The 10,388-nt window shown below is 61.3% G+C and overlaps 1 protein-coding gene across 1 annotated transcript in view; it reads left to right on the top strand.

Annotated features, from left to right (window-relative positions):
• Positions 1–10,388, top strand: part of LOC113207890 (connectin) — a 277,611-nt gene that overhangs the window by 502 nt on the left and 266,721 nt on the right. The gene's annotated exons all lie outside the window — the stretch shown is intronic.

Below are 10,388 nucleotides of genomic sequence, written 5' to 3'. Positions count from 1 at the left end.
CGTCGGCCGCCCTGGGCTCCTCCCGCCCCTACCCACCCCACGGAGCCCCTTGTCGCCCTCGGCCACGGCCACCCTCTCGGTGGCCGCCCCTCAACCCCCTAGCTTTTGTTTTCCCGTCTCCCTCGTCCAGGTATCCTCCGGATGCGCCGTCGCCGGCGAACGAAGCAAAGGCAGGAGACGGGCAAGGCCGGGGGGTTGAGAGGGGGCAGAGGAGGAGGGGCTCACTCACGAGATGACGAAGTCTTACGACGCGCAAGTCCCTCTCACCTCGCGCACACGCTCGCCGCCGGCTCAGCGCGGCGGGGGCGGGGGAGGGGGCGTCATAAACCTTATTCCGGGAGTGACTCTCTTCCATCCCACCACTCCGTTTCTCCTGGAAAGTTTACGCGTCGAGTTGACATTTCACTCCGTGCGCCTCTCTGGTGCGGACCGTTAGCAGAGGGGTGGAGTGCTCGGCTCGGGGTTGGATCAGGCGCAATCGGAAAAGTGTAAAGGCGCAGTACATTGGTGACACACCCCCACGGCCAGTGTAGCGGCCAACGCGTGCCGCAGCTGTGGTGGGACCTTTACGAAAAAGGCACAACATGACACACATGTTCTTTGGACCGCGTTGCCTGACAGGTCCTGTGAGATTTAGTACTCATCCTGAACCGCATGCAGGCAGGTCCTAGTGGCATCGTCTGCTCTAACCAACCATGGTAGTGCCTTTGCCTAGTAGGCAACCCCCACTCCGTGGACAATCAAAACTACTAAATACCACGGGGCATTTCAGCGACTTAGTAACGCACACGGCATGAATTTGAAGTAACAACCACTGCGTTCTTTGTCGATTAAACTATTCGTTTATCGCTTGACAGATGAGGTGAAGGTGGAGACAAGTGAAGCATCTATGGCCCCTCCTGACCTGTCACAGCTACCCCTAGGTACCTCGCTCGGCCAGCCCATCCAGCATAGCGTGAGGTGGGATGGGATGAAGGTGGGGGGGGGGGGTAGAATGCATTCATTTCAACTCGTCCGGCCTGCTCGCCCGCCTGCTGGCCTCTGCCACCGCCCGCAACCCCCCACCCCGCCTCTTGCTGATTTCTACCCCTGGGACACAAAAAAGGAACTAAAAAAAAATCAGAGGGGGGCATAGCCGAAAGGACCTCTGTGCCCGTGCCGTACCGCCCGCCCGGATAAAAATGAGGGGCATTCGTCTTTTCGTCACACAGAGGAGCACAGCTTTACGCGGCCGCGGCCGGGCTGGCTGAGTGAAACGCGAAAAATGTGCGACAGTGAGGCGCGCCCTCGTCCTCTTGAAACACTCCTCCTCCTCCCCCCTTCCGCCGCCTTTCTCCCACCGTGAACCCCACCCCATCCCCATTTCCTCCCTTCGCCTTCTCTTCTGGTTGACGTTAGATCCCCGCAACTGTCGGTTGTTAAAATACAAAAATGAAAATGACATACTTATGCAGCTTTCCCGTGAGGCACCCGCACCTTATTGGCATGTAGATTGAAATAAACTCACGTACGTTAAACACGGCTGAGCTTTGCATTTATATTGGTTTATTTCGAAAAGGTAGAGATGGCCCTTGTGACAGTGCGGGCAACTCGAACGCCACACAATGATAACTGCAGTGAAATGACAGAAAACGGCCGCTGTGGCACTGTTTGAAACGGGAAATGGAAGCTGAGAATAATGTTGATGGTGCTGTTTATCCCCTCCCCCACTCTCTCCGAGTCCAAAAAGAGAATTTTTGACGGGGCCCTTTCCATTTCGGGGAGAAGTTTGGTGTTGATCCTCCCTAATCTGGGTTGGCCATCTCGAAGGTCGCCTGCGTCTTCCAGGTTGTCGCCGCTCTCAGCACTTCCCTCCGGAGCTGCCAGAGGCGCCGGGCCCCGGGGCGGCTGGGGCTGGGACCCTCTGCAGGACGCTGGATTATTGCGGGCGGACTGGACCTGGATTTGCCCCTGATTAGCTGGGTCCCGGTCTCGCCTATTTCGCCTTTCACAGCTGCTCGCCGCGAGGCGCTCAGAGCGGAATGGACGGATCAAATATTTGCTCGTCTCCTCTAATGGGTCCAAGTGGGGCGCCCCCCGATGACCTGTCGGCGCGCCGGAACTTGCCGCCCGGTGTTCAATTCCTCAACTCAATAAATAGCGATCCGGTGGTGCAATCGTTGCCATGGCGTTCGCTGAAGAGCCCCGGACGCCAGCCCAACTTGTCAGCTAATCCCTGCCGGCGCCGACACTTCAGCGCCGCACGCCAGCTGCCGCCGCCCCGACGGCACGCCGCGCTGCCACAGCCGGGAATCTGGGTAAAGTGGTCTGGGAACTCGGTGTCACTCGCCCTTTGTAAGTGTATGGGTGTGGTGGAGCACACACAAAAAACGAGCAGCGGTCCGAACTAACAAATTGTATGGAGTAGTACTGTCCGTCAGTTCAACCAACCCTATCATGTAGCACCGCCTCAACTAGCAGCGACATCTCCTTTCTTTTACGACGCGTTCTTCTTCATCTCATTAAGCCTTTCTAACAAGTAACTCTTGGCTGTTACAACTACTTAGTGATCATATCAAAATTCGATCGACTTTTATTAAGTTTTTATTAGTTCTGACGACTGACGACCATGGAAAATAATTTCTAGAGCAGATCCGACTCCGCCTGACCACTAGGGCCACTACGTTTCCAGCGCATCCCCCCCCCCTTCCCCTGACTGTCGCGCGTCCTCGCGGCCTGCTTGCTGCCGTGCCGGCGACCTGGCCGCGGATGCGCATGCCTGCGTCACTTACTATTTATCTGGCCGAGTCATCCGAGGGGCGGATAACTCCCCTGCCAAATTTACACCCATAATTCTGCCCAATTCGCATAAACTAATTCAGACCATTCAATTTAATTCAAACGATTTCAACAATAAGTCAGCTTATTCCAGTCTAATTCAAGCCAATTCTAGTCAATTCATGCTAATTGAGAGAAATAAAATCGCAATAATTCAAACCAATTCAAAAACAATTCAACCAATTCGGTTCGATTCAAGCCAATTCAAGCTAATTCAAATTCAATTCTTGAAATTTGTCCACCCAATTCAGGAGTTATCCACCCCTCGGAGCCATCCATCCGGGCCTTCCTTCGGGAGCCGCCCTTTCCTTGCCGCCACGCGCCGTGCCTCGCCCCGTGGTCAAGTGGCGTCTCGTTTGCATCGGCACGGCCGCGCAGAATAAGGGTTCCGCTGAATCCTAAAACGCGACACAATAAGACTTCTTCCTTGAGACGAGGAGTAGTGTGACTGCTGCGACCGAGCCTTTCCAATTGCCGCCCGACTCTTTTTCCCACTTCGGACCTGGGCGTGGGCGTGCGGGTGGAGGTGGTGGGGGTGCTGCTCGGTTCTCCTGTTGTTTGCTCCGGAGTAAGGGGGGGGGGGGTACCATTCAACCCCGGTCGAGTTGAGAAGGCGAGGCACCCCGAGGCGCCCCGACGACGGTGTTCCATATCTTTCGTGACGTCTGCCTCGTATACCTCCGCCCTGTCCGCCCCGGCCCGCCGCGGTGGTACCCTTTTCCGGGGCCGTTCGTCTCGTCTGGAGTCGGAGGGGACTGACCGCGCACAACAACAATGCCCGGGGTTGACGTGACGCCATGCAGCCCACCCCCCGAGCCCCGGAAACTCCGTCGGAACAATGTTGTGGCAGCAGCAAATCACCCAGTGAGCCTTTTGCGTCGTGACGGCCGATACGCTCTGTATCGATTAATTTTTCGCCCGGCTCCCAATATCAGGTGTGAGGTGAGGAGTTGCACAAACCGGCGTGAAACGCCCCCGCGTCGCCCTGCTACCGGCGCCGCCCGCCCAGACTGCCATTCAGCACTCGCCGGTATAATTCGGCCATTGCGCGCGCCCGGGCGAGTTCTATAGCCCATGTAAGGGCGGCTGCTGCAGGCCCTGCAGGGCGCGCCGGGGCTGCACTGTGTCACGGCCAGGGCGGGTAGGGCGGCGGGGCCGTATCCATCCTCTTTAACACAGGCGCAGACCTTGCAGGCAGGGGCGCCTCTACCCCCCCCCCCCCCCCTTGGCCGCGGTCCGGGGGGCTGAGAGCAGGGCCTGGGGTGACCCCTGCCCGCAGGAGGCCTCGGGGATGGCATCTTGACAGCAATTAATGTTTTAGCTTACGCGGGCCGCCCGTCTCCCGCCTACTAAATTACCTTTCCCCTGACCACGCGCGGCGGCGGGCGCTCCAAGGGTGAGGGGCGGCTCGTTTTTGCCCGCGCCCCGCCGTGCCCCCGCCTGCGCCTGGCTCGGGTGGGTGTCCCGCCCCGGCCCGGCCCGGCTAGCTGGATGTCCTGCTCCTGCCCCCGCCTGCTCGCCCGGTAATAGTGGTGCGGTTAGCCTCTATCTGCTTGCGGTGCCGGACCTGGCCAGGCTGCCCTAATTGCTCCGCGCTTCGCTCGGAGTACACTCCAGCTCCCGCTCCCGCTCCCAGCTCCCGCTCCCAGCTCCCGCGCTCCCAGCTCCAGCCTCCAGCTCCAACTCCCCGCTCGGCGGGCGGGGTGGCTCCTGGTAGCGGCCGAGCTGGGCATCGGGTCTGGGGGGAGGGTCAGCGGAACCACCGCAGGCCCCTGCCGGCCCTCGCACTTAGCAACTTTCAAATGCCATAAACCTGAGCCCCCGTGCATACTGTCAACCTGCTGGTTCGGGCTAACGCAGTTGAAGGTGCGGGTAACCGCCCACGGCCAGAGCGAGGGGACACGTCATGTGAGCCATTTGAGGTCCGATGAATTTGCAGTTTTGGGACCACGTCAGGGGGCGCGGAGTTGGGGGGGGGGGGGTTAAACAGCTCTGGAGTCGGAACCAGGTCAGAACCACCCTAAGCCACCTCTATCGACTAAATGGGGGTTGCCACGGGCGGACACAGCGACTCTTAACGATTCATACGCGTTATACACTTCGGACTGGAGTGTCGAGATGGGCTGATGGGCCGCGAACGGGTCGATATGAAATATACAAGGGGCCCGGGGTAGGCCGGGGCGGAACGCATCAGCCAAATGGAGAATATGTGTAGCGTTTGTACGTCCGCTCGACCACGAAATCGACTCACGCCATATGCCCCCTCCCCCTCCTCCTCTGTCCCCGACAGTGACGCCGCCGCTGCCCGCGGCGCACAGCGCGCGGATCCCAGCGATTCCGGTTAAATCCGGCGCTTTCGGTTCCGGGCACGGTATTTTCGCTATTTACCCGAGCCGGACGTGCCGTCCGCAGACCCTCTACACACCTCCGGTGTCCCTCCCCTCATCGCGCACCCCCCTATGGTGGCCGCCGCCGCCCTCGCCCTGGTGACCGCCTTATCAGCCGCGGCCGCGTCGCCTAGAGGTCGTGGCTGGCGAGCCGCAGGTCCAGCCGGGCCGGGCCGGGCAGCCGTGGCTTATCTCGACCGCCATCCCCTGTTGTCCACTCCACTCCGGGCCGCGGGACCCGCGGAGCCCGCGCCCGGCCGGACGCGCACGCAGCGGCAATCAAACCGGCTCGCTCCGCCGCGCCCGGCCCGGCCCGCGCTCGTTCAAACCGCCGAAGGTGACCGCCCCCTTTAAACACCTTGCGCGCGTCGGTCACGACGGGCTCGGGCGAGGCAGGCTGAGTCTGCATGGGAGAGGCGACACACGGCGGGGGCATCTGCAAGTGTCCCGTCGAAACTTGAAGGTCCCCGCGCGCCGGCCTCCCCGTCCCTGCTCCCAGGGCTGCCCTGGTTGCCTTTGGCCTCCTCGGGCCTCCTCCTCCAGGACCCGTCGGGGGTAAGGGATGCAGATGAGCTGAGCCGCTCGCCTGCCCCCTCATTGCCCCGCCCTCCTGCCCGGACCAGTTCAGGGGGGATGAGCCGGAGCCGAGCCGAGTCCTAGCCGTCCTTGGGCTGGGCTGTCACCGGCCCGCAGGAGTTGGAACTAACCCGTCGCGTCGCCTGAGCCCGGCTCGGGCCAAAGTTAATTTGGTTCACAACTACTCTCCGCCTGACTGCTGCTGCTGCTGCTGATGCCAGAGCCTCGCCCCTCGCCCTGCCTTTGAGCAAACACGTGCACCACCGTATGCTGATGAGATCGAAATAAGGGAAAGGGCCACCCCCTGGGCCGCCCCTGCCACCCGGCGGCACCAGCTGACGTGTGCAGAGTCCTTCCTTGCGGAGTGTAAGTTGGTGCCTTGCAAGTTTAATCTTCCGGACTTACGCCGTCCCCAGGCGGCCCCGCCGCCGCCCCCCGCACAACTGTTGCTCGTGGGCGTAAGTACGCTCTGCTCTGCAGGCGGCGCCTACCCGTTTGAGAGGGGATCGCTCTGCGCCTGCTTCGTCAAAGGCGCCCGCGACCCGCGCTGAACACCTCCTCGATATGGACTTGCGGCTCACAAGGTGAGGGGGGCCAGGACCGCCGTCAGCTCAGCAGCAGCCTCAAAGCCTCGCGGTGACGCTACTTGGAGCTACGCGCGCCCGATCAATCAAGAAGGCCTGACTCATCGGCTCGTGATGAGCTGACGAGCTACTGTGCGCTGCCATGGCCGCTGCGCGCCTCCTTAGCCCGGGCGGGGCGGGGCCGGCCGGGGACGGGTGAATAGGAGCGCGCGGACATGCCCGGACGGGCCCGGACGGGACGGGTTCGACGGGTGACTTGCAGCTCTTCTGTTTTGTCACGCCTGACGTGTGACGCCGCGCCGCCGTAACGCTCGTAACGCTCGGCCGGGCGCGCGCTGGCCCTAGCAGCGCGACACGTGGCCGCGGCCGCCCAGCTCCCGCGTGCGAGCCGCGACAAAGGTGTTGAGTCGCACCTCTGCAGGGATGGCAAAGAAAATTTTTGATTGAAGAGCCGTGAAGGTGCAAAAAATGAGTGCCTTCAGCAGGTGGAATGCCTGAGCCACTGCACCTTAACACCTTTGTTTTTCCAGTGTTGGCGAACCGTTGGAACTGGAGCAGAGTTATCGCTCCTAGGAATTTATCGCAAAAACTGTGCGAGTTTGCCGTAACCAACGGCTCCTGCTCCTCCTTTATCTCTTGCTTCTTGGCGCGCTCAAACTTTGAGGAGCTGCGCGCTCGCGCACACACACCTCCCGACGCACGGCCCACCGCGCCTTCCCCGTCGCGGGGACGCGGAGGCCGGATTCTTAATTCCGGCTGAGGGAGGTGGCGCAGGCGCGTCGCGAGGCCGCCTGGTCGCGTCTTATTTGCCTTCCGCGGCGTCGGCGCGGCGGCGTCGCGTTGAGCCGGCAGCGGCGCTAGTTGCGGAGATAGTCGCCAACTTTGATGAGCGTCTGCATATGCTTAGAGCGTCGCGGCGCCCCGGAGCCAGCCTGGCTGGCGTGCGGTGTACGCCCAACCAACATGGAGCGGAGGAAAGAGATTCGTGAATGAAACATTTTGTTGGGAGAGAGAGAGAGAGCAGGGGGGTGGTGTAAGTGTAAGTAAATCGGCCGCAGTGCCGGGCGTGGCCGGCGGGGCCGTTAAACTCGACTCGACGTCGTCGTGGTGGCGCACCCTTCGCAGCGACTGGTGTCGCCCAGAGTAAAGCAACGCGTCGATCAATAACGTAGGGCCCTAATCCGCCTTCATCATCCTGAGAAAATCCATTAGGTGCTCCCCCTCTCGCTTTTCTTTCTCTCCTCCAGTGTCTCCAGCCTTCCCCGCGGCGTTTGGCCGGGCGGCCGCCCTCGCCCCGCGCCCCGCCGCGCCACGCCACGCCCGCCCTCATCACTGTGAGTGAAGCCTTGCTGGCACTACAGTAGTGTTGGGTCGGGGGGGCTGCCGCCGCCGCCGGGAGGTCATGCGCCTCTGAAGTCATCTGTCTTATGTAAAGGGGGGGGGGGGGTTCAAATGGAAGTTTCCGTATATACATATATAATACGACAATAATGTGCACGTCGTAGAACCTGGTAGAACCGCGCGGCGGCGCCCTATCCTCCGTCTGTACATGACGAAAGCCCCAAGCCAAGGCGCTTCCGTCTAATCATCGCTTCGAATTGGGTCGTTGCCTCCGGGCCGCCGCCGCCGCGGTGCCACCGTTCCGTTACCGCGCGGCGTTTGGCAGCCTTGAGCGGGGCTGGGGGGGCTGGTGGGGCCCCGCGCGGTGGGAGGAGGTGCCGCTTGATACCCGTGACGTTGCCTCTCAACTCGAGGCGGCGCCCGGGGGCCGGGCCGGAGGAGCCGTCGCGAGGACAAGCACCCCGCCCTGCAGGGGCTCGTTCACTCGGCTACTTTGACGTGTCTAAGTTGTTGCGAGTCTTCCTCGGCTCCCCCAGGACGACGACGACGACGCCGACGACGCCGATGGGACGCGGGGCTGTAGTAGTGCGGCGGCGGGCCCCTTTGGAGATTGACTTGCTTCATTATTCGCAGCAGCGTGTTGCCGGGGTCTTATTGGCACTCAGGCCGCCCGTAATGGCGAGGAAGCGTATCGGGTTTCCCTCTGCGGAGCTCTGCGGGGCTCTCTGCGCGGGCGGCACCGCGTGACGCGCCCGCCGCTCACAACAGAGGCTGCATGGTCTCCTCGAGGGTGCCGCCCGCCCCCCGCGCCCCCCGCACTTATCTCCACCGCGGCCATGGCCGTCGTCAACTTCCAGACCCTCTTGACGCGATGCTCTGGACGATAGTAGTGCCCCCGCCCAGCGCCGGCATCTCCCCGCCCTCCTCCTTATCAACGCCATTCGCTAAAGCATGAGAAATTCGCCAAATATCTGAGGGGGGCGCTCCGGCGGCGGCGGCGCTGCCGTGGGGAGCGGCAAATAACAAGCCATAGCGGATCATGCTGGTGTAATGGGCGGGACGTGCGTATTGCCAAACGGGGCTGCCAACTGCTGGATGACTGCCGCCCCTCCCCGCCCCCATCCCCACACTACGACAGACTTTGCTCCGGGTCTCTTCGGTTTCCTCCCCCCACGCTCGTCGCGCGCATACTCGTGCCTTGCGGAGGTAGTACTCGTCGTGGTACCCGCCCCGCCCCACTATCCGGACCGAAACGAGTATTTTGCCGCGCGTTTGTGCAGCATTTGGGCCGCTGTGCCGTAGTGCCAGCGGCGGCACTTGGCTTGTAATGTCTGTAAATTGAACACAAAGCCCTTGCGCGCATATTGCCCCCCCCCCTCCCCACTACCTCCTCGACTCGTTTGGGAGAAGTGACTCGGGGCGTTCCGAGGTGCGGATGTTGTTAGGTGGCGGCGCAAAGGGTGGCGCTGCAATCCCCATCTTAGCCCTGCTTTAATTGTGGTGGCCCTGCCTGGCCCGGCCGCCCTCACGCGCGTATGGCCGGCGCCCCCGGCGTAAGTGGACTGCGAGCTCTGCTCTCGCCTTCATTACACTCCGTATTGCTCGCCCAGGAATGAGAGATATTTGTGGTGGCGGCCGGGGCCCGCGGCAGGGGTGTGCTGTGCTCCACCGCACCACACCCTCAAGGTGCCCTTGTGTACCGCCTTGTATACCGCGGCGACAACGCCCCTTAAATTCGCGGTAAAAAGCTTTGCGCCGAAGCCGTTCTCACGGGCGCCCGACGACACGGCTGCGGCGGCGCCATGACCTCCGCGCCGCGGAGGAAACCCTCTTAAGCCCCTCTGTTAGTCCCCCGCGGAGGACAAGGAGGGCGCGCCGTGGCCCTGTTGTGTGCGTGCCCGGGCGCCCGGCCCCACCAGGAGCAGGATACCTTGCAATTTGTTCTCATCAGAGCTCCATCGCCGAGCTCCATCGCCATTCCGGCGCTCTGGTGCTGCCCACCGCCGGGGCCCTCCTGAACACTAACGGTAGTGATTATCGCTCCTGGAAACTTTTCTCCACTTTGTTCTGCAGAACATGTTTAGCCCAAGGGCAAGCTCTCCTCTCCTCTCCTCAGACCCTTCGGTTGTTTCTCGTTCACTTGTCGGCTCGTGAACTGTGAACGTGAAACTGTCGAGCGATTGTTTAGAGAATGTCGAAAAACCTAGAAATAATATCGCACCATTCGAAATTAGACAATTTATATCTCTAGTTATGATGAGTAGATGGAACCAAAAGCAGACACCAGACCGCGCGATGTAGGGAAGCACTTTACAACCATGTTTGCGTTACCCGGCAATGTTGTCGTCTTCCAACCCTAGAAGAACGGCGGTGTGGTGTGGCCTACACCTGCTTGTGTACTTTCAATGTTTATTTCCGAGATGGTGTACACCAAGGTCGCGGGGAACTTTCGCTCGGAAACTCTTCTTGTGTGTGAACACGAAGAGTGCAGTTGCGACTCGCAGCAAAATATTTTTGACGGTATAGCGTCCGGCCGGCGCACGTGAGGGCCACAATTACGCCGGGTGCGACAGGACTGAGCGGCGGATTGTAATTTTTCAGGGAACCCCTCCGATGTGCCCCGCCCCGCCAGCGATACTGGCGGCCCGTCGATTTGTCATTCATTCCATTCTGGCGGGGGCGG

This window comes from Frankliniella occidentalis, unplaced genomic scaffold (genome assembly GCF_000697945.3).
Source record: "Frankliniella occidentalis isolate FOCC.00 unplaced genomic scaffold, Focc_3.1 Scaffold47, whole genome shotgun sequence".
Classification (NCBI taxonomy): Eukaryota; Metazoa; Arthropoda; class Insecta; order Thysanoptera; family Thripidae; genus Frankliniella; species Frankliniella occidentalis.
This window is presented reverse-complemented; position numbering and strand designations above follow the sequence as displayed.